We start from the raw sequence: 18,193 nt of genomic DNA, 5'->3' as shown, positions 1-18,193 counted from the left end.
ACGTCAACTCAGACAAATAAGCAAGAGCTTCATGTTATTAAACTATGAAAATGCATGAGTCTGATTGAGGTGGGATTCGAACCCACGCCTCCGAAGAGACTGGTGCCTAAAACCAGCGCCTTAGACCACTCGGCCACTCTACCTGAAAACACACGTCAACTCAGACAAATAAGCAAGAGCTTCATGTTTTTAAACTAAGAAAATGCATGAGTCTGACAGAGGTGGGATTCGAACCCATGCCTCCGAATAGACTAGTGCCTAAAACCAGCGCCTTAGACCACTCGGCCACTCTACCTGAAAACAAGAGTAAACTCAGTCTATTCAGCAAAATCTTCATTTTACAATTCTTAAAAACACAACAGACTGATAGGGGTGAGATTCGAACCCACGCCTCCGAAGAGACTGGTGCCTTAAACCAGTGCCTTGGACCACTCGGCCACTCTACCTGAACACACATCTCACCTTAGACAAATAAGCAAGAGCTTCATGTTATTAGACTAACAAAATGCATGAGTCTGATAGAGGTGGGATTCGAACCCACGCCTCCGCAGAGACTGGTGCCTAAAACCAGCGCCTTAGACCACTCGGCCACTCTACCTGAAAACAAGAGTAAACTCAGTCTATTCAGCAAAATCTTCATTTTACAATTCTTAAAAACACAACAGACTGATAGGGGTGAGATTCGAACCCACGCCTCCGAAGAGACTGGTGCCTTAAACCAGTGCCTTGGACCACTCGGCCACTCTACCTGAACACACTTGAGACCTAAGACAAATAAGCAAGAGCTTCATGTTATTAGACTAACAAAATGCATGAGTCTGATACAGGTGGGATTCGAACCCACGCCTCCGAAGAGACTGGTGACTAAAACCAGCGCCTTAGACCACTCGGCCACTCTACCTGAACACACACGTCAACTCAGACAAATAAGCAAGAGCTTCATGTTATTAAACTAAGAAAATGCATGATTCTGATAGAGGTGGGATTCGAACCTACGCCTCCGAAGAGACTGGTGCCTAAAACCAGTGCCTTAGACCACTCGGCCACTCTACCTGAACAAACTTGTCAACTCAGACAAATAAGCAAGAGCTTCATGTTATTAAACTAAGAAAATGCATGAGTCTGATAGAGGAGGGATTCGAGCCCACGCTTCCGAAGAGACTGGTACCTAAAACCAGCGCCTTAGGCCACTCGGCCACTCTACCTGAAAACAAGAGTAAACTCAGTCTATTCAGCAAAATCTTCATTTTACAATTCTTAAAAACACAACAAACTGATAGGGGTGAGATTCGAACCCACGCCTCCGAAGAGACTGGTGCCTTAAACCAGTGCCTTGGACCACTCGGCCACTCTACCTGAACACACATCTCACCTTAGACAATTAAGCAAGAGCTTCATGTTATTAGACTAACAAAATGCATGAGTCTGATAGAGGTGGGATTCGAACCCACGCCTCCGAAGAGACTAGTGCCTAAAACCAGCGCCTTAGACCACTCGGCCACTCTACCTAAACACACACGTCAACTCAGACAAATAAGCAAGAGCTTCATGTTATTAAACTAAGAAAATGCATGAGCCTGATAGAGGTGGGATTCGAACCCACGCCTCCGCAGAGACTGGTGCCTAAAACCAGCGCCTTAGACCACTCGGCCACTCTACCTGAAAACAAGTGTAAACTCAGTATATTCAGCAAAATCTTCATTTTACAATTCTTAAAAACACAACAGACTGATAGGGGTGAGATTCGTACCCACGCCTCCGAAGAGACTGGTGCCTTAACCCAGTGCCTTGGACCACTCGGCCACTCTACCTGAACACACTTGTCACCTAAGACAAATAAAAAAAGAGCTTCATGTTATTAGACTAACAAAATGCATGAGTCTGATACAGGTGGGATTCGAACCCACGCCTCCGAAGAGACTGGTGACTAAAACCAGCGCCTTAGACCACTCGGCCACTCTACCTGAACACACACGTCAACTCAGACAAATAAGCAAGAGCTTCATGTTATTAAACTAAGAAAATGCATGATTCTGATAGAGGTGGGATTCGAACCTACGCCTCCGAAGAGACTGGTGCCTAAAACCAGTGCCTTAGAACACTCGGCCACTCTACCTGAACACACTTGTCAACTCAGACAAATAAGCAAGAGCTTCATGTTATTAAACTAAGAAAATGCATGAGTCTGATAGAGGAGGGATTCGAGCCCACGCTTCCGAAGAGACTGGTGCCTAAAACCAGCGCCTTAGGCCACTCGGCCACTCTACCTGAAAACAAGAGTAAACTCAGTCTATTCAGCAAAAACTTCATTTTACAATTCTTAAAAACACAACAGACTGATAGGGGTGAGATTCGTACCCACGCCTCCGAAGAGACTGGTGCCTTAAACCAGTGCCTTGGACCACTCGGCCACTCTACCTGAACACACTTGTCACCTAAGACAAATAAAAAAAGAGCTTCATGTTATTAGACTAACAAAATGCATGAGTCTGATTGAGGTGGGATTCGAACCCACGCCTCCGAAGAGACTGGTGCCTAAAACCAGCGCCTTAGACCACTCGGCCACTCTACCTGAAAACACACGTCAACTCAGACAAATAAGCAAGAGCTTCATGTTTTTAAACTAAGAAAATGCATGAGTCTGACAGAGGTGGGATTCGAACCCATGCCTCCGAATAGACTAGTGCCTAAAACCAGCGCCTTAGACCACTCGGCCACTCTACCTGAAAACAAGAGTAAACTCAGTCTATTCAGCAAAATCTTCATTTTACAATTCTTAAAAACACAACAGACTGATAGGGGTGAGATTCGAACCCACGCCTCCGAAGAGACTGGTGCCTTAAACCAGTGCCTTGGACCACTCGGCCACTCTACCTGAACACACATCTCACCTTAGACAAATAAGCAAGAGCTTCATGTTATTAGACTAACAAAATGCATGAGTCTGATAGAGGTGGGATTCGAACCCACGCCTCCGCAGAGACTGGTGCCTAAAACCAGCGCCTTAGACCACTCGGCCACTCTACCTGAAAACAAGAGTAAACTCAGTCTATTCAGCAAAATCTTCATTTTACAATTCTTAAAAACACAACAGACTGATAGGGGTGAGATTCGAACCCACGCCTCCGAAGAGACTGGTGCCTTAAACCAGTGCCTTGGACCACTCGGCCACTCTACCTGAACACACTTGAGACCTAAGACAAATAAGCAAGAGCTTCATGTTATTAGACTAACAAAATGCATGAGTCTGATACAGGTGGGATTCGAACCCACGCCTCCGAAGAGACTGGTGACTAAAACCAGCGCCTTAGACCACTCGGCCACTCTACCTGAACACACACGTCAACTCAGACAAATAAGCAAGAGCTTCATGTTATTAAACTAAGAAAATGCATGATTCTGATAGAGGTGGGATTCGAACCTACGCCTCCGAAGAGACTGGTGCCTAAAACCAGTGCCTTAGACCACTCGGCCACTCTACCTGAACAAACTTGTCAACTCAGACAAATAAGCAAGAGCTTCATGTTATTAAACTAAGAAAATGCATGAGTCTGATAGAGGAGGGATTCGAGCCCACGCTTCCGAAGAGACTGGTACCTAAAACCAGCGCCTTAGGCCACTCGGCCACTCTACCTGAAAACAAGAGTAAACTCAGTCTATTCAGCAAAATCTTCATTTTACAATTCTTAAAAACACAACAAACTGATAGGGGTGAGATTCGAACCCACGCCTCCGAAGAGACTGGTGCCTTAAACCAGTGCCTTGGACCACTCGGCCACTCTACCTGAACACACATCTCACCTTAGACAATTAAGCAAGAGCTTCATGTTATTAGACTAACAAAATGCATGAGTCTGATAGAGGTGGGATTCGAACCCACGCCTCCGAAGAGACTAGTGCCTAAAACCAGCGCCTTAGACCACTCGGCCACTCTACCTAAACACACACGTCAACTCAGACAAATAAGCAAGAGCTTCATGTTATTAAACTAAGAAAATGCATGAGCCTGATAGAGGTGGGATTCGAACCCACGCCTCCGCAGAGACTGGTGCCTAAAACCAGCGCCTTAGACCACTCGGCCACTCTACCTGAAAACAAGTGTAAACTCAGTATATTCAGCAAAATCTTCATTTTACAATTCTTAAAAACACAACAGACTGATAGGGGTGAGATTCGTACCCACGCCTCCGAAGAGACTGGTGCCTTAAACCAGTGCCTTGGACCACTCGGCCACTCTACCTGAACACACTTGTCACCTAAGACAAATAAAAAAAGAGCTTCATGTTATTAGACTAACAAAATGCATGAGTCTGATTGAGGTGGGATTCGAACCCACGCCTCCGAAGAGACTGGTGCCTAAAACCAGCGCCTTAGACCACTCGGCCACTCTACCTGAAAACACACGTCAACTCAGACAAATAAGCAAGAGCTTCATGTTATTAAACTAAGAAAATGCATGAGTCTGACAGAGGTGGGATTCGAACCCATGCCTCCGAATAGACTAGTGCCTAAAACCAGCGCCTTAGACCACTCGGCCACTCTACCTGAAAACAAGAGTAAACTCAGTCTATTCAGCAAAATCTTCATTTTACAATTCTTAAAAACACAACAGACTGATAGGGGTGAGATTCGTACCCACGCCTCCGAAGAGACTGGTGCCTTAAACCAGTGCCTTGGACCACTCGGCCACTCTACCTGAACACACTTGTCACCTAAGACAAATAAAAAAAGAGCTTCATGTTATTAGACTAACAAAATGCATGAGTCTGATTGAGGTGGGATTCGAACCCACGCCTCCGAAGAGACTGGTGCCTAAAACCAGCGCCTTAGACCACTCGGCCACTCTACCTGAACACACACGTCAACTCAGACAAATAAGCAAGAGCTTCATGTTATTAAACTAAGAAAATGCATGATTCTGATAGAGGTGGGTATCGAACCCACGCCTCCGAAGAGACTGGTGCCTAAAACCAGCGCCTTAGACCACTCGGCCACTCTACCAGACACACTTGTCAACTCAGACAAATAAGCAAGAGCTTCATGTTATTAAACTAAGAAAATGCATGATTCTGATAGAGGTGGGATTCGAGCCCACGCCTCCGAAGAGACTGGTGCCTAAAAACAGCGCCTTAGGCCACTCGGCCAAACAACCTGAACACACACGTTACTCAGACAAATAAGCAAGAGCTTCATGTTATTTGACTAACAAAATGCGTGAGTCTGATAGAGGTGGGATTCGAACCCACGCCTCCGAAGAGACTGATGCCTAAACCCAGCGACTTAGAACACTCGGCCACTCTACCTAGAAACAAAAGTAAACTCAGTCAATTACGCAAAATCTTCAGTTTACAATTCTTAAAAACACAACAGATTGATAGCGCTGGGATTCGAACCCACGCCTCCGAGGAGACTGGTACCTGAAACCAGCGCCTTAGACAACTCGGCCACTCTACCTGAACACACAAGTCAACTCAGACAAATAAGCAAGAGCTTCGTGTTATTAAACTTAGTAAATGCATGAGTCTGATAGAGGTGGGATTCGAACCCACGCCTCCGAAGAGACTGGTGCCTAAAACCAGCGCCTTAGACCACTCGGCCACTCTACCTGAAAACAGAGTCAACTCAGACAAATAAGCAAGAGCTTCATGTTATTAAACTAAGAAAATGCATGAGTCTGATAGAGTTGGGATTCGAACCCACGCCTCCGAAGAGACTGGTGCCCAAAGCCAGCGCCTTAGACCACTCGGCCACTCTACCTGAACACACACGTCAACTCAGACAAATAAGCAAGAGCTTCATGTTATTAAACTAAGAAAATGCATGATTCTGATAGAGTTGGGATTCGAACCCACGCCTCCGAAGAGACTAGTGCCTAAAACCAGTGCCTTGGACCACTCGGCCACTCTACCTGAACACACACGTCAACAAGCAAGAGCTTCATGTTATTAAACTAAGAAAATGCACGAGTCTGATAGAGGTGGGTATCGAACCCACGCCTCCGAAGAGACTGGTGCCTAAAACCAGCGCCTTAGACCACTCGGCCACTCTACCAGACACACTTGTCAACTCAGACAAATAAGCAAGAGCTTCATGTTATTAAACTAAGAAAATGCATGATTCTGATAGAGGTGGGATTCGAGCCCACGCCTCCGAAGAGACTGGTGCCTAAAACCAGCGCCTTAGGCCACTCGGCCAAACAACCTGAACACACACGTTACTCAGACAAATAAGCAAGAGCTTCATGTTATTTGACTAACAAAATGCGTGAGTCTGATAGAGGTGGGATTCGAACCCACGCCTCCGAAGAGACTAGTGCCTAAAACCAGCGCCTTAGACCACTCGGCCACTCTACCTAAACACACACGTCAACTCAGACAAATAAGCAAGAGCTTCATGTTATTAAACTAAGAAAATGCATGAGCCTGATAGAGGTGGGATTCGAACCCACGCCTCCGCAGAGACTGGTGCCTAAAACCAGCGCCTTAGACCACTCGGCCACTCTACCTGAAAACAAGTGTAAACTCAGTATATTCAGCAAAATCTTCATTTTACAATTCTTAAAAACACAACAGACTGATAGGGGTGAGATTCGTACCCACGCCTCCGAAGAGACTGGTGCCTTAAACCAGTGCCTTGGACCACTCGGCCACTCTACCTGAACACACTTGTCACCTAAGACAAATAAAAAAAGAGCTTCATGTTATTAGACTAACAAAATGCATGAGTCTGATACACGTGGGATTCGAACCCACGCCTCCGAAGAGACTGGTGACTAAAACCAGCGCCTTAGACCACTCGGCCACTCTACCTGAACACACACGTCAACTCAGACAAATAAGCAAGAGCTTCATGTTATTAAACTAAGAAAATGCATGATTCTGATAGAGGTGGGATTCGAACCTACGCCTCCGAAGAGACTGGTGCCTAAAACCAGTGCCTTAGACCACTCGGCCACTCTACCTGAACACACTTGTCAACTCAGACAAATAAGCAAGAGCTTCATGTTATTAAACTAAGAAAATGCATGAGTCTGATAGAGGAGGGATTCGAGCCCACGCTTCCGAAGAGACTGGTGCCTAAAACCAGCGCCTTAGGCCACTCGGCCACTCTACCTGAAAACAAGAGTAAACTCAGTCTATTCAGCAAAATCTTCATTTTACAATTCTTAAAAACACAACAGACTGATAGGGGTGAGATTCGTACCCACGCCTCCGAAGAGACTGGTGCCTTAAACCAGTGCCTTGGACCACTCGGCCACTCTACCTGAACACACTTGTCACCTAAGACAAATAAAAAAAGAGCTTCATGTTATTAGACTAGCAAAATGCATGAGTCTGATTGAGGTGGGATTCGAACCCACGCCTCCGAAGAGACTGGTGCCTAAAACCAGCGCCTTAGACCACTCGGCCACTCTACCTGAAAAAACACGTCAACTCAGACAAATAAGCAAGAGCTTCATGTTATTAAACTAAGAAAATGCTTGAGTCTGACAGAGGTGGGATTCGAACCCATGCCTCCGAATAGACTAGTGCCTAAAACCAGCGCCTTAGACCACTCGGCCACTCTACCTGAAAACAAGAGTAAACTCAGTCTATTCAGCAAAATCTTCATTTTACAATTCTTAAAAACACAACAGACTGATAGGGGTGAGATTCGTACCCACGCCTCCGAAGAGACTGGTGCCTTAAACCAGTGCCTTGGACCACTCGGCCACTCTACCTGAACACACTTGTCACCTAAGACAAATAAAAAAAGAGCTTCATGTTATTAGACTAACAAAATGCATGAGTCTGATTGAGGTGGGATTCGAACCCACGCCTCCGAAGAGACTGGTGCCTAAAACCAGCGCCTTAGACCACTCGGCCACTCTACCTGAACACACACGTCAACTCAGACAAATAAGCAAGAGCTTCATGTTATTAAACTAAGAAAATGCATGATTCTGATAGAGGTGGGTATCGAACCCACGCCTCCGAAGAGACTGGTGCCTAAAACCAGCGCCTTAGACCACTCGGCCACTCTACCAGACACACTTGTCAACTCAGACAAATAAGCAAGAGCTTCATGTTATTAAACTAAGAAAATGCATGATTCTGATAGAGGTGGGATTCGAGCCCACGCCTCCGAAGAGACTGGTGCCTAAAAACAGCGCCTTAGGCCACTCGGCCAAACAACCTGAACACACACGTTACTCAGACAAATAAGCAAGAGCTTCATGTTATTTGACTAACAAAATGCGTGAGTCTGATAGAGGTGGGATTCGAACCCACGCCTCCGAAGAGACTGATGCCTAAACCCAGCGACTTAGAACACTCGGCCACTCTACCTAGAAACAAAAGTAAACTCAGTCAATTACGCAAAATCTTCATTTTACAATTCTTAAAAACACAACAGATTGATAGCGGTGGGATTCGAACCCACGCCTCCGAGGAGACTGGTACCTGAAACCAGCGCCTTAGACAACTCGGCCACTCTACCTGAACACACACGTCAACTCAGACAAATAAGCAAGAGCTTCGTGTTATTAAACTTAGTAAATGCATGAGTCTGATAGAGGTGGGATTCGAACCCACGCCTCCGAAGAGACTGGTGCCTAAAACCAGCGCCTTAGACCACTCGGCCACTCTACCTGAAAACAGAGTCAACTCAGACAAATAAGCAAGAGCTTCATGTTATTAAACTAAGAAAATGCATGAGTCTGATAGAGTTGGGATTCGAACCCACGCCTCCGAAGAGACTGGTGCCCAAAGCCAGCGCCTTAGACCACTCGGCCACTCTACCTGAACACACACGTCAACTCAGACAAATAAGCAAGAGCTTCATGTTATTAAACTAAGAAAATGCATGATTCTGATAGAGGTGGGATTCGAACCCACGCCTCCGAAGAGACTGGTGCCTAAAACCAGCACCTTAGACCACTCGACCACTCTACCTGAACACACTTGTCAACTCAGACAAATAAGCAAGAGCTTCACGTTATTAAACTAAGAAAATGCATGAGTCTGATAGAGGTGGGATTCGAGCCCACGCCTCCGAAGAGACTGGTGCCTAAAACCAGCGCCTTAGGCCACTCGGCCAAACTACCTGAACACACACGTTATTCAGACAAATAAGCAAGAGCTTCATGTTATTTGACCAACAAAATGCGTGAGTCTGATAGAGGTGGGATTCGAACCCACGCCTCCGAAGAGACTGATGCCTAAACCCAGCGACTTAGAACACTCGGCCACTCTACCTAGAAACAAAAGTAAACTCAGTCAATTACGCAAAATCTTCATTTTACAATTCTTAAAAACACAACAGACTGATAGGGGTGAGATTCGAACCCACGTATCCGAAGAGACTGTTGCCTTAAACCAGTGCCTTAGACCACTCGGCCACTCTACCTAAACACACATGTCACCTAAGACAAATAAGCAAGAGCTTCTTGTTATTAGACTAACAAAATGCATGAGTCTGATAGAGGTGGGATTCGAACCCACGCCTCCGAAGAGACTAGTGCCTAATACCAGCGCCTTAGACCACTCGGCCACTCTACCTGAACACACACGTCAACTCAGACAAATAAGCAAGAGCTTCATGTTATTAAACTAACAAAATGCATGAGTCTGATAGGGGTGGGATTCGAACCCACGCCTTCGAAGAGACTGGTGCCTAAAACCAGCGCCTTAGAGCACTTGGCCACTCTACCTGAACACACACGTCAACTCAGACAAATAAGCAAGAGCTTCATGTTATTAAACTAACAAAATGCATGCGTCTGATAGAGGTGGGATTCGAACCCACGCCTCCGAAGAGACTGGTGCCAAAAACCAGCGTATTAGACCACTCGGCCACTCTACCTGAACACGCACGTCAACTCAGACAAATAAGCAAGAGCTTCATGTTATTAAACTAAGAAAATGCACGAGTCTGATAGAGGTGGGATTCGAACCCACGCCTCCGAAGAGACTGGTGCCTAAAACCAGCGCCATAGACCACTCGGCCACTCTACCTGAAATCAAGAGTAAACTCAGTCTATTCAGCAAAATCTTCATTTTACAATTCTTAAAAACACAACAGACTGATAGGGGTGAGATTCGTACCCACGCCTCCGAAGAGACTGGTGCCTTAAACCAGTGCCTTGGACCACTCGGCCACTCTACCTGAACACACTTGTCACCTAAGACAAATAAAAAAAGAGCTTCATGTTATTAGACTAACAAAATGCATGACTCTGATTGAGGTGGGATTCGAACCCACGCCTCCGAAGAGACTGGTGCCTAAAACCAGCCCCTTAGACCACTCGGCCACTCTACCTGAACACACTTGTCAACTCAGACAAATAAGCAAGAGCTTCATGTTATTTGACTAACAAAATGCGTTAGTCCGATAGCGGTGGGATTCGAACCCACGACTCCGAAGAGACTGGTGCCTAAACCCAGCGACTTAGGCCACTCGGCCACTCTACCTGAAAACAAGAGTAAACTCAGTCTATTCAGCAAAATCTTCATTTTACAATTCTTAAAAACACAACAGACTGATAGGGGTGAGATTCGAACCCACGTATCCGAAGAGACTGTTGCCTTAAACCAGTGCCTTGGACCACTCGGCCACTCTACCTGAACACACATGTCACCTAAGACAAATAAGCAAGAGCTTCATGTTATTAGACTAACAAAATGCATGAGTCTGATAGAGGTGGGATTCGAACCCACGCCTCCGAAGAGACTGGTGCCTAAAACCAGCGCCTTAGACCACTCGGCCACTCTACCTGAACACACTTGTCAACTCAGACAAATAAGCAAGAGCTTCACGTTATTAAACTAAGAAAATGCATGAGTCTGATAGAGGTTGGATTCGAGCCCACGCCTCCGAAGAGACTGGTGCCTAAAACCAGCGCCTTACGCCACTCGGCCACTCTACCTGAAAACAAGAGTAAACTCAGTCTATTCAGCAAAATCTTCATTTTACAATTCTTAAAAACACAACAGACTGATAGGGGTGAGATTTGAACCCACGTATTCGAAGAGACTGTTGCCTTAAACCATAGCCTTGGACCACTCGGCCACTCTACCTGAACACACATGTCACCTAAGACAAATAAGCAAGAGCTTCATGTTATTAGACTAACAAAATGCATGAGTCTGATAGAGGTGGGATTCGAACCCACGCCTCCGAAGAGACTAGTGCTTAAAACCTGCGCCTTAGACCACTCGGCCACTCTACCTGAACACACACGTCAACTCAGACAAATAAGCAAGAGCTTCATGTTATTAAAGTAAGAAAATGCATGAGTCTGATAGAGGTGGGATTCGAACCCACGCCTCCGAAGAGACTGGTGCCTAAAACCAGCGACTTGGACCACTCCGCCACTCCACCTAGAAACAAAAGTAAACTCAGTCAATCACGCAAAATCATGATTTTACAATTCTTAAAAACAAAACAGATTGATAGCCGTGGGATTCGAACCTACTCCTCCGAAGAGACTGGTACATGAAACCTGCGCCTTAGACCACTCGGCCACTCTACCTAGAAACAAAAGTAAACTCAGTCAATTACGCAAAATCATCATTTTACAATTCTTAAAAACACAACAGATTGATAGCGGTGGGATTCGAACCCACGCCTCCGAAGAGACTGGTACCTTAAACCAGCGCCTTAGACCACTCGGCCACTCTACCTGAACACACACGTCAACTCAGAAAAATAAGCAAGAGCTTCATGTTATTAAACTAACAAAATGCATGAGTCTGATAGAGGTGGGATTCGAACCCACACCTCCGAAGCGACTGGTGCCTTAAACCTGCGCCTTAGACCACTCGGCCACTCTACCTGGACAATTACTCGTCAACTCAGACAAATAAGCAAGAGCTTCATGTTATTAAACTAACAAAATGCATGAGTCTGATAGAGGTGGGATTCGAACCCACGCCTCCGAAGAGACTGGTGCCTAAAACCAGCGCCTTAGACCACTTGGCCACTCTACCTGAACACACACGTCAACTCAGAAAAATAAGCAAGAGCTTCATGTTATTAAACTAAGACAATGCATGAGTCTGATAGAAGTGGGATTCGAACCCACGCCTCCGAAGAGACTGGTGCCTTAAACCAGTGCCTTGGACCACTCGGCCACTCTACCTGAACATACATGTTAACTAAGACAAATAAGCAAGAGCTTCATGTTATTTGACTAACAAAACGCATGAGTCTGATAGAGGTGGGATTCGAACTCACGCCTCCGAAGAGACCGGTGCCTAAAACCAGCGACTTAGACCACTCGGCCACTCTACCAAGAAACAAAAGTAAACTCAGTAAATTACGCAAAATCATGATTTTACAATTCTTAAAAACGCATCAGATTGATAGCCGTGGGATTCGAACCCACGCCTCCGAAGAGACTGGTGCCTAAAACCAGCGACTTAGACCACTCGGCCACTCTACCTGAACAAACACTCGTCAACTAAGACAAATAAGCAAGAGCTTCATGTTATTAAACTAACAAAATGCATGAGTCTGATAGAGGTGGGTTTCGAACCCACGCCTCCGAAGAGTCTGGTGCCTTAAACCAGCGCCTCTTACCACTCGGCCACTCAACCTGAACACACACGTCAAAGCAGACAAATAAGCAAGAGCTTCATGTTATGAAACTAAGAAAATACATGAGTCTGATAGAGGTGGGATTCGAACCCACGCCTCCGAAGAGACTGGTGCCTAAAACCAGCTCCTTAGACCAATCGGCCACTCTACCTAGAAACAAAAGTAAACTCAGTCAATTACGCAAAATTTTCATTTTACAATTCTTAAAAACACAACAGACTGATAGGGGTGAGATTCGAACCCACGTATCCGAAGAGACTGTTGCCTTAAACCAGTGCCTTAGACCACTCGGCCACTCTACCTAAACACACATGTCACCTAAGACAAATAAGCAAGAGCTTCTTGTTATTAGACTAACAAAATGCATGAGTCTGATAGAGGTGGGATTCGAACCCACGCCTCCGAAGAGACTAGTGCCTAATACCAGCGCCTTAGACCACTCGGCCACTCTACCTGAACACACACGTCAACTCAGACAAATAAGCAAGAGCTTCATGTTATTAAACTAACAAAATGCATGAGTCTGATAGAGGTGGGATTCGAACCCACGCCTTCGAAGAGACTGGTGCCTAAAACCAGCGCCTTAGAGCACTTGGCCACTCTACCTGAACACACACGTCAACTCAGACAAATAAGCAAGAGCTTCATGTTATTAGACTAACAAAATGCATGAGTCTGATAGAGGTGGGATTCGAACCCACGCCTCCGAAGAGACTGGTGCCAAAAACCAGCGTATTAGACCACTCGGCCACTCTACCTGAACACACACGTCAACTCAGACAAATAAGCAAGAGCTTCATGTTATTAAACTAAGAAAATGCACGAGTCTGATAGAGGTGGGATTCGAACCCACGCCTCCGAAGAGACTGGTGCCTAAAACCACCGCCTTAGACCACTCGGCCACTCTACCTGAAAACAAGAATAAACTCAGTCTATTCAGCAAAATCTTCATTTTACAATTCTTAAAAACACAACAGACTGATAGGGGTGAGATTCGTACCCACGCCTCCGAAGAGACTGGTGCCTTAAACCAGTGCCTTGGACCACTCGGCCACTCTACCTGAACACACTTGTCACCTAAGAAAAATAAAAAAAGAGCTTCATGTTATTAGACTAACAAAATGCATGAGCCTGATTGAGGTGGGATTCGAACCCACGCCTCCGAAGAGACTGGTGCCTAAAACCAGCGCCTTAGACCACTCGGCCACTCTACCTGAACACACTTGTCAACTCAGACAAATAAGCAAGAGCTTCACGTTATTAAACTAAGAAAATGCATGAGTCTGATAGAGGTTGGATTCGAGCCCACGCCTCCGAAGAGACTGGTGCCTAAAACCAGCGCCTTACGCCACTCGGCCACTCTACCTGAAAACAAGAGTAAACTCAGTCTATTCAGCAAAATCTTCATTTTACAATTCTTAAAAACACAACAGACTGATAGGGGTGAGATTTGAACCCACGTATTCGAAGAGACTGTTGCCTTAAACCATAGCCTTGGACCACTCGGCCACTCTACCTGAACACACATGTCACCTAAGACAAATAAGCAAGAGCTTCATGTTATTAGACTAACAAAATGCATGAGTCTGATAGAGGTGGGATTCGAACCCACGCCTCCGAAGAGACTAGTGCTTAAAACCTGCGCCTTAGACCACTCGGCCACTCTACCTGAACACACACGTCAACTCAGACAAATAAGCAAGAGCTTCATGTTATTAAAGTAAGAAAATGCATGAGTCTGATAGAGGTGGGATTCGAACCCACGCCTCCGAAGAGACTGGTGCCTAAAACCAGCGACTTGGACCACTCCGCCACTCCACCTAGAAACAAAAGTAAACTCAGTCAATCACGCAAAATCATGATTTTACAATTCTTAAAAACAAAACAGATTGATAGCCGTGGGATTCGAACCTACGCCTCCGAAGAGACTGGTACATGAAACCTGCGCCTTAGACCACTCGGCCACTCTACCTAGAAACAAAAGTAAACTCAGTCAATTACGCAAAATCATCATTTTACAATTCTTAAAAACACAACAGATTGATAGCGGTGGGATTCGAACCCACGCCTCCGAAGAGACTGGTACCTTAAACCAGCGCCTTAGACCACTCGGCCACTCTACCTGAACACACACGTCAACTCAGAAAAATAAGCAAGAGCTTCATGTTATTAAACTAACAAAATGCATGAGTCTGATAGAGGTGGGATTCGAACCCACACCTCCGAAGCGACTGGTGCCTTAAACCTGCGCCTTAGACCACTCGGCCACTCTACCTGGACAATTACTCGTCAACTCAGACAAATAAGCAAGAGCTTCATGTTATTAAACTAACAAAATGCATGAGTCTGATAGAGGTGGGATTCGAACCCACGCCTCCGAAGAGACTGGTGCCTAAAACCAGCGCCTTAGACCACTTGGCCACTCTACCTGAACACACACGTCAACTCAGACAAATAAGCAAGAGCTTCATGTTATTAAACTAAGACAATGCATGAGTCTGATAGAAGTGGGATTCGAACCCACGCCTCCGAAGAGACTGGTGCCTTAAACCAGTGCCTTGGACCACTCGGCCACTCTACCTGAACATACATGTTAACTAAGACAAATAAGCAAGAGCTTCATGTTATTTGACTAACAAAACGCATGAGTCTGATAGAGGTGGGATTCAAACTCACGCCTCCGAAGAGACCGGTGCCTAAAACCAGCGACTTAGACCACTCGGCCACTCTACCAAGAAACAAAAGTAAACTCAGTAAATTACGCAAAATCATGATTTTACAATTCTTAAAAACGCATCAGATTGATAGCCGTGGGATTCGAACCCACGCCTCCGAAGAGACTGGTGCCTAAAACCAGCGACTTAGACCACTCGGCCACTCTACCTGAACAAACACTCGTCAACTAAGACAAATAAGCAAGAGCTTCATGTTATTAAACTAACAAAATGCATGAGTCTGATAGAGGTGGGTTTCGAACCCACGCCTCCGAAGAGTCTGGTGCCTTAAACCAGCGCCTCTTACCACTCGGCCACTCAACCTGAACACACACGTCAAAGCAGACAAATAAGCAAGAGCTTCATGTTATGAAACTAAGAAAATACATGAGTCTGATAGAGGTGGGATTCGAACCCACGCCTCCGAAGAGACTGGTGCCTAAAACCAGCTCCTTAGACCAATCGGCCACTCTACCTAGAAACAAAAGTAAACTCAGTCAATTACGCAAAATCTTCATTTTACAATTCTTAAAAACACAACAGACTGATAGGGGTGAGATTCGAACCCACGTATCCGAAGAGACTGTTGCCTTAAACCAGTGCCTTAGACCACTCGGCCACTCTACCTAAACACACATGTCACCTAAGACAAATAAGCAAGAGCTTCTTGTTATTAGACTAACAAAATGCATGAGTCTGATAGAGGTGGGATTCGAACCCACGCCTCCGAAGAGACTAGTGCCTAATACCAGCGCCTTAGACCACTCGGCCACTCTACCTGAACACACACGTCAACTCAGACAAATAAGCAAGAGCTTCATGTTATTAAACTAACAAAATGCATGAGTCTGATAGAGGTGGGATTCGAACCCACGCCTTCGAAGAGACTGGTGCCTAAAACCAGCGCCTTAGAGCACTTGGCCACTCTACCTGAACACACACGTCAACTCAGACAAATAAGCAAGAGCTTCATGTTATTAAACTAACAAAATGCATGCGTCTGATAGAGGTGGGATTCGAACCCACGCCTCCGAAGAGACTGGTGCCAAAAACCAGCGTATTAGACCACTCGGCCACTCTACCTGAACACGCACGTCAACTCAGACAAATAAGCAAGAGCTTCATGTTATTAAACTAAGAAAATGCACGAGTCTGATAGAGGTGGGATTCGAACCCACGCCTCCGAAGAGACTGGTGCCTAAAACCAGCGCCATAGACCACTCGGCCACTCTACCTGAAATCAAGAGTAAACTCAGTCTATTCAGCAAAATCTTCATTTTACAATTCTTAAAAACACAACAGACTGATAGGGGTGAGATTCGTACCCACGCCTCCGAAGAGACTGGTGCCTTAAACCAGTGCCTTGGACCACTCGGCCACTCTACCTGAACACACTTGTCACCTAAGACAAATAAAAAAAGAGCTTCATGTTATTAGACTAACAAAATGCATGACTCTGATTGAGGTGGGATTCGAACCCACGCCTCCGAAGAGACTGGTGCCTAAAACCAGCCCCTTAGACCACTCGGCCACTCTACCTGAACACACTTGTCAACTCAGACAAATAAGCAAGAGCTTCATGTTATTTGACTAACAAAATGCGTTAGTCCGATAGCGGTGGGATTCGAACCCACGACTCCGAAGAGACTGGTGCCTAAACCCAGCGACTTAGGCCACTCGGCCACTCTACCTGAAAACAAGAGTAAACTCAGTCTATTCAGCAAAATCTTCATTTTACAATTCTTAAAAACACAACAGACTGATAGGGGTGAGATTCGAACCCACGTATCCGAAGAGACTGTTGCCTTAAACCAGTGCCTTGGACCACTCGGCCACTCTACCTGAACACACATGTCACCTAAGACAAATAAGCAAGAGCTTCATGTTATTAGACTAACAAAATGCATGAGTCTGATAGAGGTGGGATTCGAACCCACGCCTCCGAAGAGACTGGTGCCAAAAACCAGCGTATTAGACCACTCGGCCACTCTACCTGAACACACACGTCAACTCAGACAAATAAGCAAGAGCTTCATGTTATTAAACTAAGAAAATGCACGAGTCTGATAGAGGTGGGATTCGAACCCACGCCTCCGAAGAGACTGGTGCCTAAAACCACCGCCTTAGACCACTCGGCCACTCTACCTGAAAACAAGAATAAACTCAGTCTATTCAGCAAAATCTTCATTTTACAATTCTTAAAAACACAACAGACTGATAGGGGTGAGATTCGTACCCACGCCTCCGAAGAGACTGGTGCCTTAAACCAGTGCCTTGGACCACTCGGCCACTCTACCTGAACACACTTGTCACCTAAGAAAAATAAAAAAAGAGCTTCATGTTATTAGACTAACAAAATGCATGAGCCTGATTGAGGTGGGATTCGAACCCACGCCTCCGAAGAGACTGGTGCCTAAAACCAGCGCCTTAGACCACTCGGCCACTCTACCTGAACACACTTGTCAACTCAGACAAATAAGCAAGAGCTTCACGTTATTAAACTAAGAAAATGCATGAGTCTGATAGAGGTTGGATTCGAGCCCACGCCTCCGAAGAGACTGGTGCCTAAAACCAGCGCCTTACGCCACTCGGCCACTCTACCTGAAAACAAGAGTAAACTCAGTCTATTCAGCAAAATCTTCATTTTACAATTCTTAAAAACACAACAGACTGATAGGGGTGAGATTTGAACCCACGTATTCGAAGAGACTGTTGCCTTAAACCATAGCCTTGGACCACTCGGCCACTCTACCTGAACACACATGTCACCTAAGACAAATAAGCAAGAGCTTCATGTTATTAGACTAACAAAATGCATGAGTCTGATAGAGGTGGGATTCGAACCCACGCCTCCGAAGAGACTAGTGCTTAAAACCTGCGCCTTAGACCACTCGGCCACT

The 18,193-nt window shown here is 45.7% G+C and overlaps 62 non-coding genes across 62 annotated transcripts; all 62 read right to left on the bottom strand.

Moving 5' to 3' along the window:
* Positions 1-61: 61 nt before the first annotated feature.
* TRNAL-UAG (transfer RNA leucine (anticodon UAG)) lies at positions 62-143 on the bottom strand. The gene has a single exon. It is a non-coding gene; the product is annotated as a tRNA-Leu (tRNA).
* Positions 144-364: 221 nt separating this feature from the next.
* Positions 365-446, bottom strand: TRNAL-AAG (transfer RNA leucine (anticodon AAG)). Its single transcript has one exon. It is a non-coding gene; the product is annotated as a tRNA-Leu (tRNA).
* A 70-nt stretch (positions 447-516) lies between these two features.
* TRNAL-UAG (transfer RNA leucine (anticodon UAG)) lies at positions 517-598 on the bottom strand. Its single transcript has one exon. It is a non-coding gene; the product is annotated as a tRNA-Leu (tRNA).
* A 69-nt stretch (positions 599-667) lies between these two features.
* TRNAL-AAG (transfer RNA leucine (anticodon AAG)) lies at positions 668-749 on the bottom strand. Its single transcript has one exon. It is a non-coding gene; the product is annotated as a tRNA-Leu (tRNA).
* Positions 750-971: 222 nt separating this feature from the next.
* On the bottom strand, positions 972-1,053 carry TRNAL-UAG (transfer RNA leucine (anticodon UAG)). The gene has a single exon. It is a non-coding gene; the product is annotated as a tRNA-Leu (tRNA).
* Positions 1,054-1,274: 221 nt separating this feature from the next.
* On the bottom strand, positions 1,275-1,356 carry TRNAL-AAG (transfer RNA leucine (anticodon AAG)). Its single transcript has one exon. It is a non-coding gene; the product is annotated as a tRNA-Leu (tRNA).
* A 70-nt stretch (positions 1,357-1,426) lies between these two features.
* TRNAL-UAG (transfer RNA leucine (anticodon UAG)) lies at positions 1,427-1,508 on the bottom strand. Its single transcript has one exon. It is a non-coding gene; the product is annotated as a tRNA-Leu (tRNA).
* Positions 1,509-1,578: 70 nt separating this feature from the next.
* TRNAL-UAG (transfer RNA leucine (anticodon UAG)) lies at positions 1,579-1,660 on the bottom strand. The gene has a single exon. It is a non-coding gene; the product is annotated as a tRNA-Leu (tRNA).
* A 374-nt stretch (positions 1,661-2,034) lies between these two features.
* On the bottom strand, positions 2,035-2,116 carry TRNAL-UAG (transfer RNA leucine (anticodon UAG)). Its single transcript has one exon. It is a non-coding gene; the product is annotated as a tRNA-Leu (tRNA).
* A 374-nt stretch (positions 2,117-2,490) lies between these two features.
* Positions 2,491-2,572, bottom strand: TRNAL-UAG (transfer RNA leucine (anticodon UAG)). The gene has a single exon. It is a non-coding gene; the product is annotated as a tRNA-Leu (tRNA).
* Positions 2,573-2,793: 221 nt separating this feature from the next.
* On the bottom strand, positions 2,794-2,875 carry TRNAL-AAG (transfer RNA leucine (anticodon AAG)). Its single transcript has one exon. It is a non-coding gene; the product is annotated as a tRNA-Leu (tRNA).
* A 70-nt stretch (positions 2,876-2,945) lies between these two features.
* Positions 2,946-3,027, bottom strand: TRNAL-UAG (transfer RNA leucine (anticodon UAG)). Its single transcript has one exon. It is a non-coding gene; the product is annotated as a tRNA-Leu (tRNA).
* Positions 3,028-3,096: 69 nt separating this feature from the next.
* On the bottom strand, positions 3,097-3,178 carry TRNAL-AAG (transfer RNA leucine (anticodon AAG)). The gene has a single exon. It is a non-coding gene; the product is annotated as a tRNA-Leu (tRNA).
* Positions 3,179-3,400: 222 nt separating this feature from the next.
* Positions 3,401-3,482, bottom strand: TRNAL-UAG (transfer RNA leucine (anticodon UAG)). The gene has a single exon. It is a non-coding gene; the product is annotated as a tRNA-Leu (tRNA).
* A 221-nt stretch (positions 3,483-3,703) lies between these two features.
* TRNAL-AAG (transfer RNA leucine (anticodon AAG)) lies at positions 3,704-3,785 on the bottom strand. The gene has a single exon. It is a non-coding gene; the product is annotated as a tRNA-Leu (tRNA).
* A 70-nt stretch (positions 3,786-3,855) lies between these two features.
* On the bottom strand, positions 3,856-3,937 carry TRNAL-UAG (transfer RNA leucine (anticodon UAG)). Its single transcript has one exon. It is a non-coding gene; the product is annotated as a tRNA-Leu (tRNA).
* A 70-nt stretch (positions 3,938-4,007) lies between these two features.
* TRNAL-UAG (transfer RNA leucine (anticodon UAG)) lies at positions 4,008-4,089 on the bottom strand. Its single transcript has one exon. It is a non-coding gene; the product is annotated as a tRNA-Leu (tRNA).
* Positions 4,090-4,311: 222 nt separating this feature from the next.
* On the bottom strand, positions 4,312-4,393 carry TRNAL-UAG (transfer RNA leucine (anticodon UAG)). Its single transcript has one exon. It is a non-coding gene; the product is annotated as a tRNA-Leu (tRNA).
* A 374-nt stretch (positions 4,394-4,767) lies between these two features.
* Positions 4,768-4,849, bottom strand: TRNAL-UAG (transfer RNA leucine (anticodon UAG)). The gene has a single exon. It is a non-coding gene; the product is annotated as a tRNA-Leu (tRNA).
* A 70-nt stretch (positions 4,850-4,919) lies between these two features.
* On the bottom strand, positions 4,920-5,001 carry TRNAL-UAG (transfer RNA leucine (anticodon UAG)). The gene has a single exon. It is a non-coding gene; the product is annotated as a tRNA-Leu (tRNA).
* A 523-nt stretch (positions 5,002-5,524) lies between these two features.
* Positions 5,525-5,606, bottom strand: TRNAL-UAG (transfer RNA leucine (anticodon UAG)). The gene has a single exon. It is a non-coding gene; the product is annotated as a tRNA-Leu (tRNA).
* A 221-nt stretch (positions 5,607-5,827) lies between these two features.
* On the bottom strand, positions 5,828-5,909 carry TRNAL-UAG (transfer RNA leucine (anticodon UAG)). The gene has a single exon. It is a non-coding gene; the product is annotated as a tRNA-Leu (tRNA).
* A 60-nt stretch (positions 5,910-5,969) lies between these two features.
* TRNAL-UAG (transfer RNA leucine (anticodon UAG)) lies at positions 5,970-6,051 on the bottom strand. Its single transcript has one exon. It is a non-coding gene; the product is annotated as a tRNA-Leu (tRNA).
* A 220-nt stretch (positions 6,052-6,271) lies between these two features.
* On the bottom strand, positions 6,272-6,353 carry TRNAL-UAG (transfer RNA leucine (anticodon UAG)). Its single transcript has one exon. It is a non-coding gene; the product is annotated as a tRNA-Leu (tRNA).
* Positions 6,354-6,423: 70 nt separating this feature from the next.
* On the bottom strand, positions 6,424-6,505 carry TRNAL-UAG (transfer RNA leucine (anticodon UAG)). The gene has a single exon. It is a non-coding gene; the product is annotated as a tRNA-Leu (tRNA).
* A 374-nt stretch (positions 6,506-6,879) lies between these two features.
* Positions 6,880-6,961, bottom strand: TRNAL-UAG (transfer RNA leucine (anticodon UAG)). The gene has a single exon. It is a non-coding gene; the product is annotated as a tRNA-Leu (tRNA).
* A 374-nt stretch (positions 6,962-7,335) lies between these two features.
* On the bottom strand, positions 7,336-7,417 carry TRNAL-UAG (transfer RNA leucine (anticodon UAG)). The gene has a single exon. It is a non-coding gene; the product is annotated as a tRNA-Leu (tRNA).
* A 374-nt stretch (positions 7,418-7,791) lies between these two features.
* Positions 7,792-7,873, bottom strand: TRNAL-UAG (transfer RNA leucine (anticodon UAG)). The gene has a single exon. It is a non-coding gene; the product is annotated as a tRNA-Leu (tRNA).
* Positions 7,874-7,943: 70 nt separating this feature from the next.
* On the bottom strand, positions 7,944-8,025 carry TRNAL-UAG (transfer RNA leucine (anticodon UAG)). The gene has a single exon. It is a non-coding gene; the product is annotated as a tRNA-Leu (tRNA).
* A 371-nt stretch (positions 8,026-8,396) lies between these two features.
* On the bottom strand, positions 8,397-8,478 carry TRNAL-CAG (transfer RNA leucine (anticodon CAG)). Its single transcript has one exon. It is a non-coding gene; the product is annotated as a tRNA-Leu (tRNA).
* A 70-nt stretch (positions 8,479-8,548) lies between these two features.
* On the bottom strand, positions 8,549-8,630 carry TRNAL-UAG (transfer RNA leucine (anticodon UAG)). Its single transcript has one exon. It is a non-coding gene; the product is annotated as a tRNA-Leu (tRNA).
* Positions 8,631-8,851: 221 nt separating this feature from the next.
* TRNAL-UAG (transfer RNA leucine (anticodon UAG)) lies at positions 8,852-8,933 on the bottom strand. The gene has a single exon. It is a non-coding gene; the product is annotated as a tRNA-Leu (tRNA).
* A 524-nt stretch (positions 8,934-9,457) lies between these two features.
* TRNAL-UAG (transfer RNA leucine (anticodon UAG)) lies at positions 9,458-9,539 on the bottom strand. The gene has a single exon. It is a non-coding gene; the product is annotated as a tRNA-Leu (tRNA).
* Positions 9,540-9,761: 222 nt separating this feature from the next.
* Positions 9,762-9,843, bottom strand: TRNAQ-UUG (transfer RNA glutamine (anticodon UUG)). Its single transcript has one exon. It is a non-coding gene; the product is annotated as a tRNA-Gln (tRNA).
* A 70-nt stretch (positions 9,844-9,913) lies between these two features.
* TRNAL-UAG (transfer RNA leucine (anticodon UAG)) lies at positions 9,914-9,995 on the bottom strand. The gene has a single exon. It is a non-coding gene; the product is annotated as a tRNA-Leu (tRNA).
* A 222-nt stretch (positions 9,996-10,217) lies between these two features.
* TRNAL-UAG (transfer RNA leucine (anticodon UAG)) lies at positions 10,218-10,299 on the bottom strand. Its single transcript has one exon. It is a non-coding gene; the product is annotated as a tRNA-Leu (tRNA).
* A 373-nt stretch (positions 10,300-10,672) lies between these two features.
* Positions 10,673-10,754, bottom strand: TRNAL-UAG (transfer RNA leucine (anticodon UAG)). Its single transcript has one exon. It is a non-coding gene; the product is annotated as a tRNA-Leu (tRNA).
* An 827-nt stretch (positions 10,755-11,581) lies between these two features.
* Positions 11,582-11,663, bottom strand: TRNAL-AAG (transfer RNA leucine (anticodon AAG)). Its single transcript has one exon. It is a non-coding gene; the product is annotated as a tRNA-Leu (tRNA).
* Positions 11,664-11,733: 70 nt separating this feature from the next.
* TRNAL-AAG (transfer RNA leucine (anticodon AAG)) lies at positions 11,734-11,815 on the bottom strand. The gene has a single exon. It is a non-coding gene; the product is annotated as a tRNA-Leu (tRNA).
* A 72-nt stretch (positions 11,816-11,887) lies between these two features.
* TRNAL-UAG (transfer RNA leucine (anticodon UAG)) lies at positions 11,888-11,969 on the bottom strand. Its single transcript has one exon. It is a non-coding gene; the product is annotated as a tRNA-Leu (tRNA).
* Positions 11,970-12,039: 70 nt separating this feature from the next.
* Positions 12,040-12,121, bottom strand: TRNAL-AAG (transfer RNA leucine (anticodon AAG)). The gene has a single exon. It is a non-coding gene; the product is annotated as a tRNA-Leu (tRNA).
* Positions 12,122-12,496: 375 nt separating this feature from the next.
* TRNAL-AAG (transfer RNA leucine (anticodon AAG)) lies at positions 12,497-12,578 on the bottom strand. The gene has a single exon. It is a non-coding gene; the product is annotated as a tRNA-Leu (tRNA).
* A 70-nt stretch (positions 12,579-12,648) lies between these two features.
* TRNAL-UAG (transfer RNA leucine (anticodon UAG)) lies at positions 12,649-12,730 on the bottom strand. The gene has a single exon. It is a non-coding gene; the product is annotated as a tRNA-Leu (tRNA).
* Positions 12,731-12,951: 221 nt separating this feature from the next.
* TRNAL-UAG (transfer RNA leucine (anticodon UAG)) lies at positions 12,952-13,033 on the bottom strand. Its single transcript has one exon. It is a non-coding gene; the product is annotated as a tRNA-Leu (tRNA).
* Positions 13,034-13,103: 70 nt separating this feature from the next.
* TRNAL-UAG (transfer RNA leucine (anticodon UAG)) lies at positions 13,104-13,185 on the bottom strand. Its single transcript has one exon. It is a non-coding gene; the product is annotated as a tRNA-Leu (tRNA).
* A 70-nt stretch (positions 13,186-13,255) lies between these two features.
* On the bottom strand, positions 13,256-13,337 carry TRNAQ-UUG (transfer RNA glutamine (anticodon UUG)). Its single transcript has one exon. It is a non-coding gene; the product is annotated as a tRNA-Gln (tRNA).
* Positions 13,338-13,407: 70 nt separating this feature from the next.
* On the bottom strand, positions 13,408-13,489 carry TRNAL-UAG (transfer RNA leucine (anticodon UAG)). The gene has a single exon. It is a non-coding gene; the product is annotated as a tRNA-Leu (tRNA).
* A 222-nt stretch (positions 13,490-13,711) lies between these two features.
* Positions 13,712-13,793, bottom strand: TRNAL-UAG (transfer RNA leucine (anticodon UAG)). Its single transcript has one exon. It is a non-coding gene; the product is annotated as a tRNA-Leu (tRNA).
* Positions 13,794-14,620: 827 nt separating this feature from the next.
* On the bottom strand, positions 14,621-14,702 carry TRNAL-AAG (transfer RNA leucine (anticodon AAG)). Its single transcript has one exon. It is a non-coding gene; the product is annotated as a tRNA-Leu (tRNA).
* Positions 14,703-14,772: 70 nt separating this feature from the next.
* On the bottom strand, positions 14,773-14,854 carry TRNAL-AAG (transfer RNA leucine (anticodon AAG)). The gene has a single exon. It is a non-coding gene; the product is annotated as a tRNA-Leu (tRNA).
* A 72-nt stretch (positions 14,855-14,926) lies between these two features.
* TRNAL-UAG (transfer RNA leucine (anticodon UAG)) lies at positions 14,927-15,008 on the bottom strand. Its single transcript has one exon. It is a non-coding gene; the product is annotated as a tRNA-Leu (tRNA).
* A 70-nt stretch (positions 15,009-15,078) lies between these two features.
* On the bottom strand, positions 15,079-15,160 carry TRNAL-AAG (transfer RNA leucine (anticodon AAG)). The gene has a single exon. It is a non-coding gene; the product is annotated as a tRNA-Leu (tRNA).
* Positions 15,161-15,535: 375 nt separating this feature from the next.
* On the bottom strand, positions 15,536-15,617 carry TRNAL-AAG (transfer RNA leucine (anticodon AAG)). Its single transcript has one exon. It is a non-coding gene; the product is annotated as a tRNA-Leu (tRNA).
* Positions 15,618-15,687: 70 nt separating this feature from the next.
* On the bottom strand, positions 15,688-15,769 carry TRNAL-UAG (transfer RNA leucine (anticodon UAG)). Its single transcript has one exon. It is a non-coding gene; the product is annotated as a tRNA-Leu (tRNA).
* Positions 15,770-15,990: 221 nt separating this feature from the next.
* Positions 15,991-16,072, bottom strand: TRNAL-UAG (transfer RNA leucine (anticodon UAG)). The gene has a single exon. It is a non-coding gene; the product is annotated as a tRNA-Leu (tRNA).
* A 70-nt stretch (positions 16,073-16,142) lies between these two features.
* On the bottom strand, positions 16,143-16,224 carry TRNAL-UAG (transfer RNA leucine (anticodon UAG)). Its single transcript has one exon. It is a non-coding gene; the product is annotated as a tRNA-Leu (tRNA).
* Positions 16,225-16,294: 70 nt separating this feature from the next.
* Positions 16,295-16,376, bottom strand: TRNAQ-UUG (transfer RNA glutamine (anticodon UUG)). The gene has a single exon. It is a non-coding gene; the product is annotated as a tRNA-Gln (tRNA).
* Positions 16,377-16,446: 70 nt separating this feature from the next.
* TRNAL-UAG (transfer RNA leucine (anticodon UAG)) lies at positions 16,447-16,528 on the bottom strand. The gene has a single exon. It is a non-coding gene; the product is annotated as a tRNA-Leu (tRNA).
* A 222-nt stretch (positions 16,529-16,750) lies between these two features.
* On the bottom strand, positions 16,751-16,832 carry TRNAL-UAG (transfer RNA leucine (anticodon UAG)). The gene has a single exon. It is a non-coding gene; the product is annotated as a tRNA-Leu (tRNA).
* Positions 16,833-17,205: 373 nt separating this feature from the next.
* TRNAQ-UUG (transfer RNA glutamine (anticodon UUG)) lies at positions 17,206-17,287 on the bottom strand. The gene has a single exon. It is a non-coding gene; the product is annotated as a tRNA-Gln (tRNA).
* A 70-nt stretch (positions 17,288-17,357) lies between these two features.
* Positions 17,358-17,439, bottom strand: TRNAL-UAG (transfer RNA leucine (anticodon UAG)). The gene has a single exon. It is a non-coding gene; the product is annotated as a tRNA-Leu (tRNA).
* A 222-nt stretch (positions 17,440-17,661) lies between these two features.
* Positions 17,662-17,743, bottom strand: TRNAL-UAG (transfer RNA leucine (anticodon UAG)). The gene has a single exon. It is a non-coding gene; the product is annotated as a tRNA-Leu (tRNA).
* Positions 17,744-18,193: the final 450 nt, after the last annotated feature.

Source organism: Phalangium opilio, unplaced genomic scaffold, assembly GCF_054372755.1.
Source record: "Phalangium opilio isolate 3A_F unplaced genomic scaffold, DU_Popi_V2 ptg000031l_1, whole genome shotgun sequence".
Lineage (NCBI taxonomy): Eukaryota > Metazoa > Arthropoda > Arachnida > Opiliones > Phalangiidae > Phalangium > Phalangium opilio.
The sequence above is the reverse complement of the archived record's forward strand: the minus strand, read 5'-3'. Positions and strand labels throughout refer to the sequence as shown.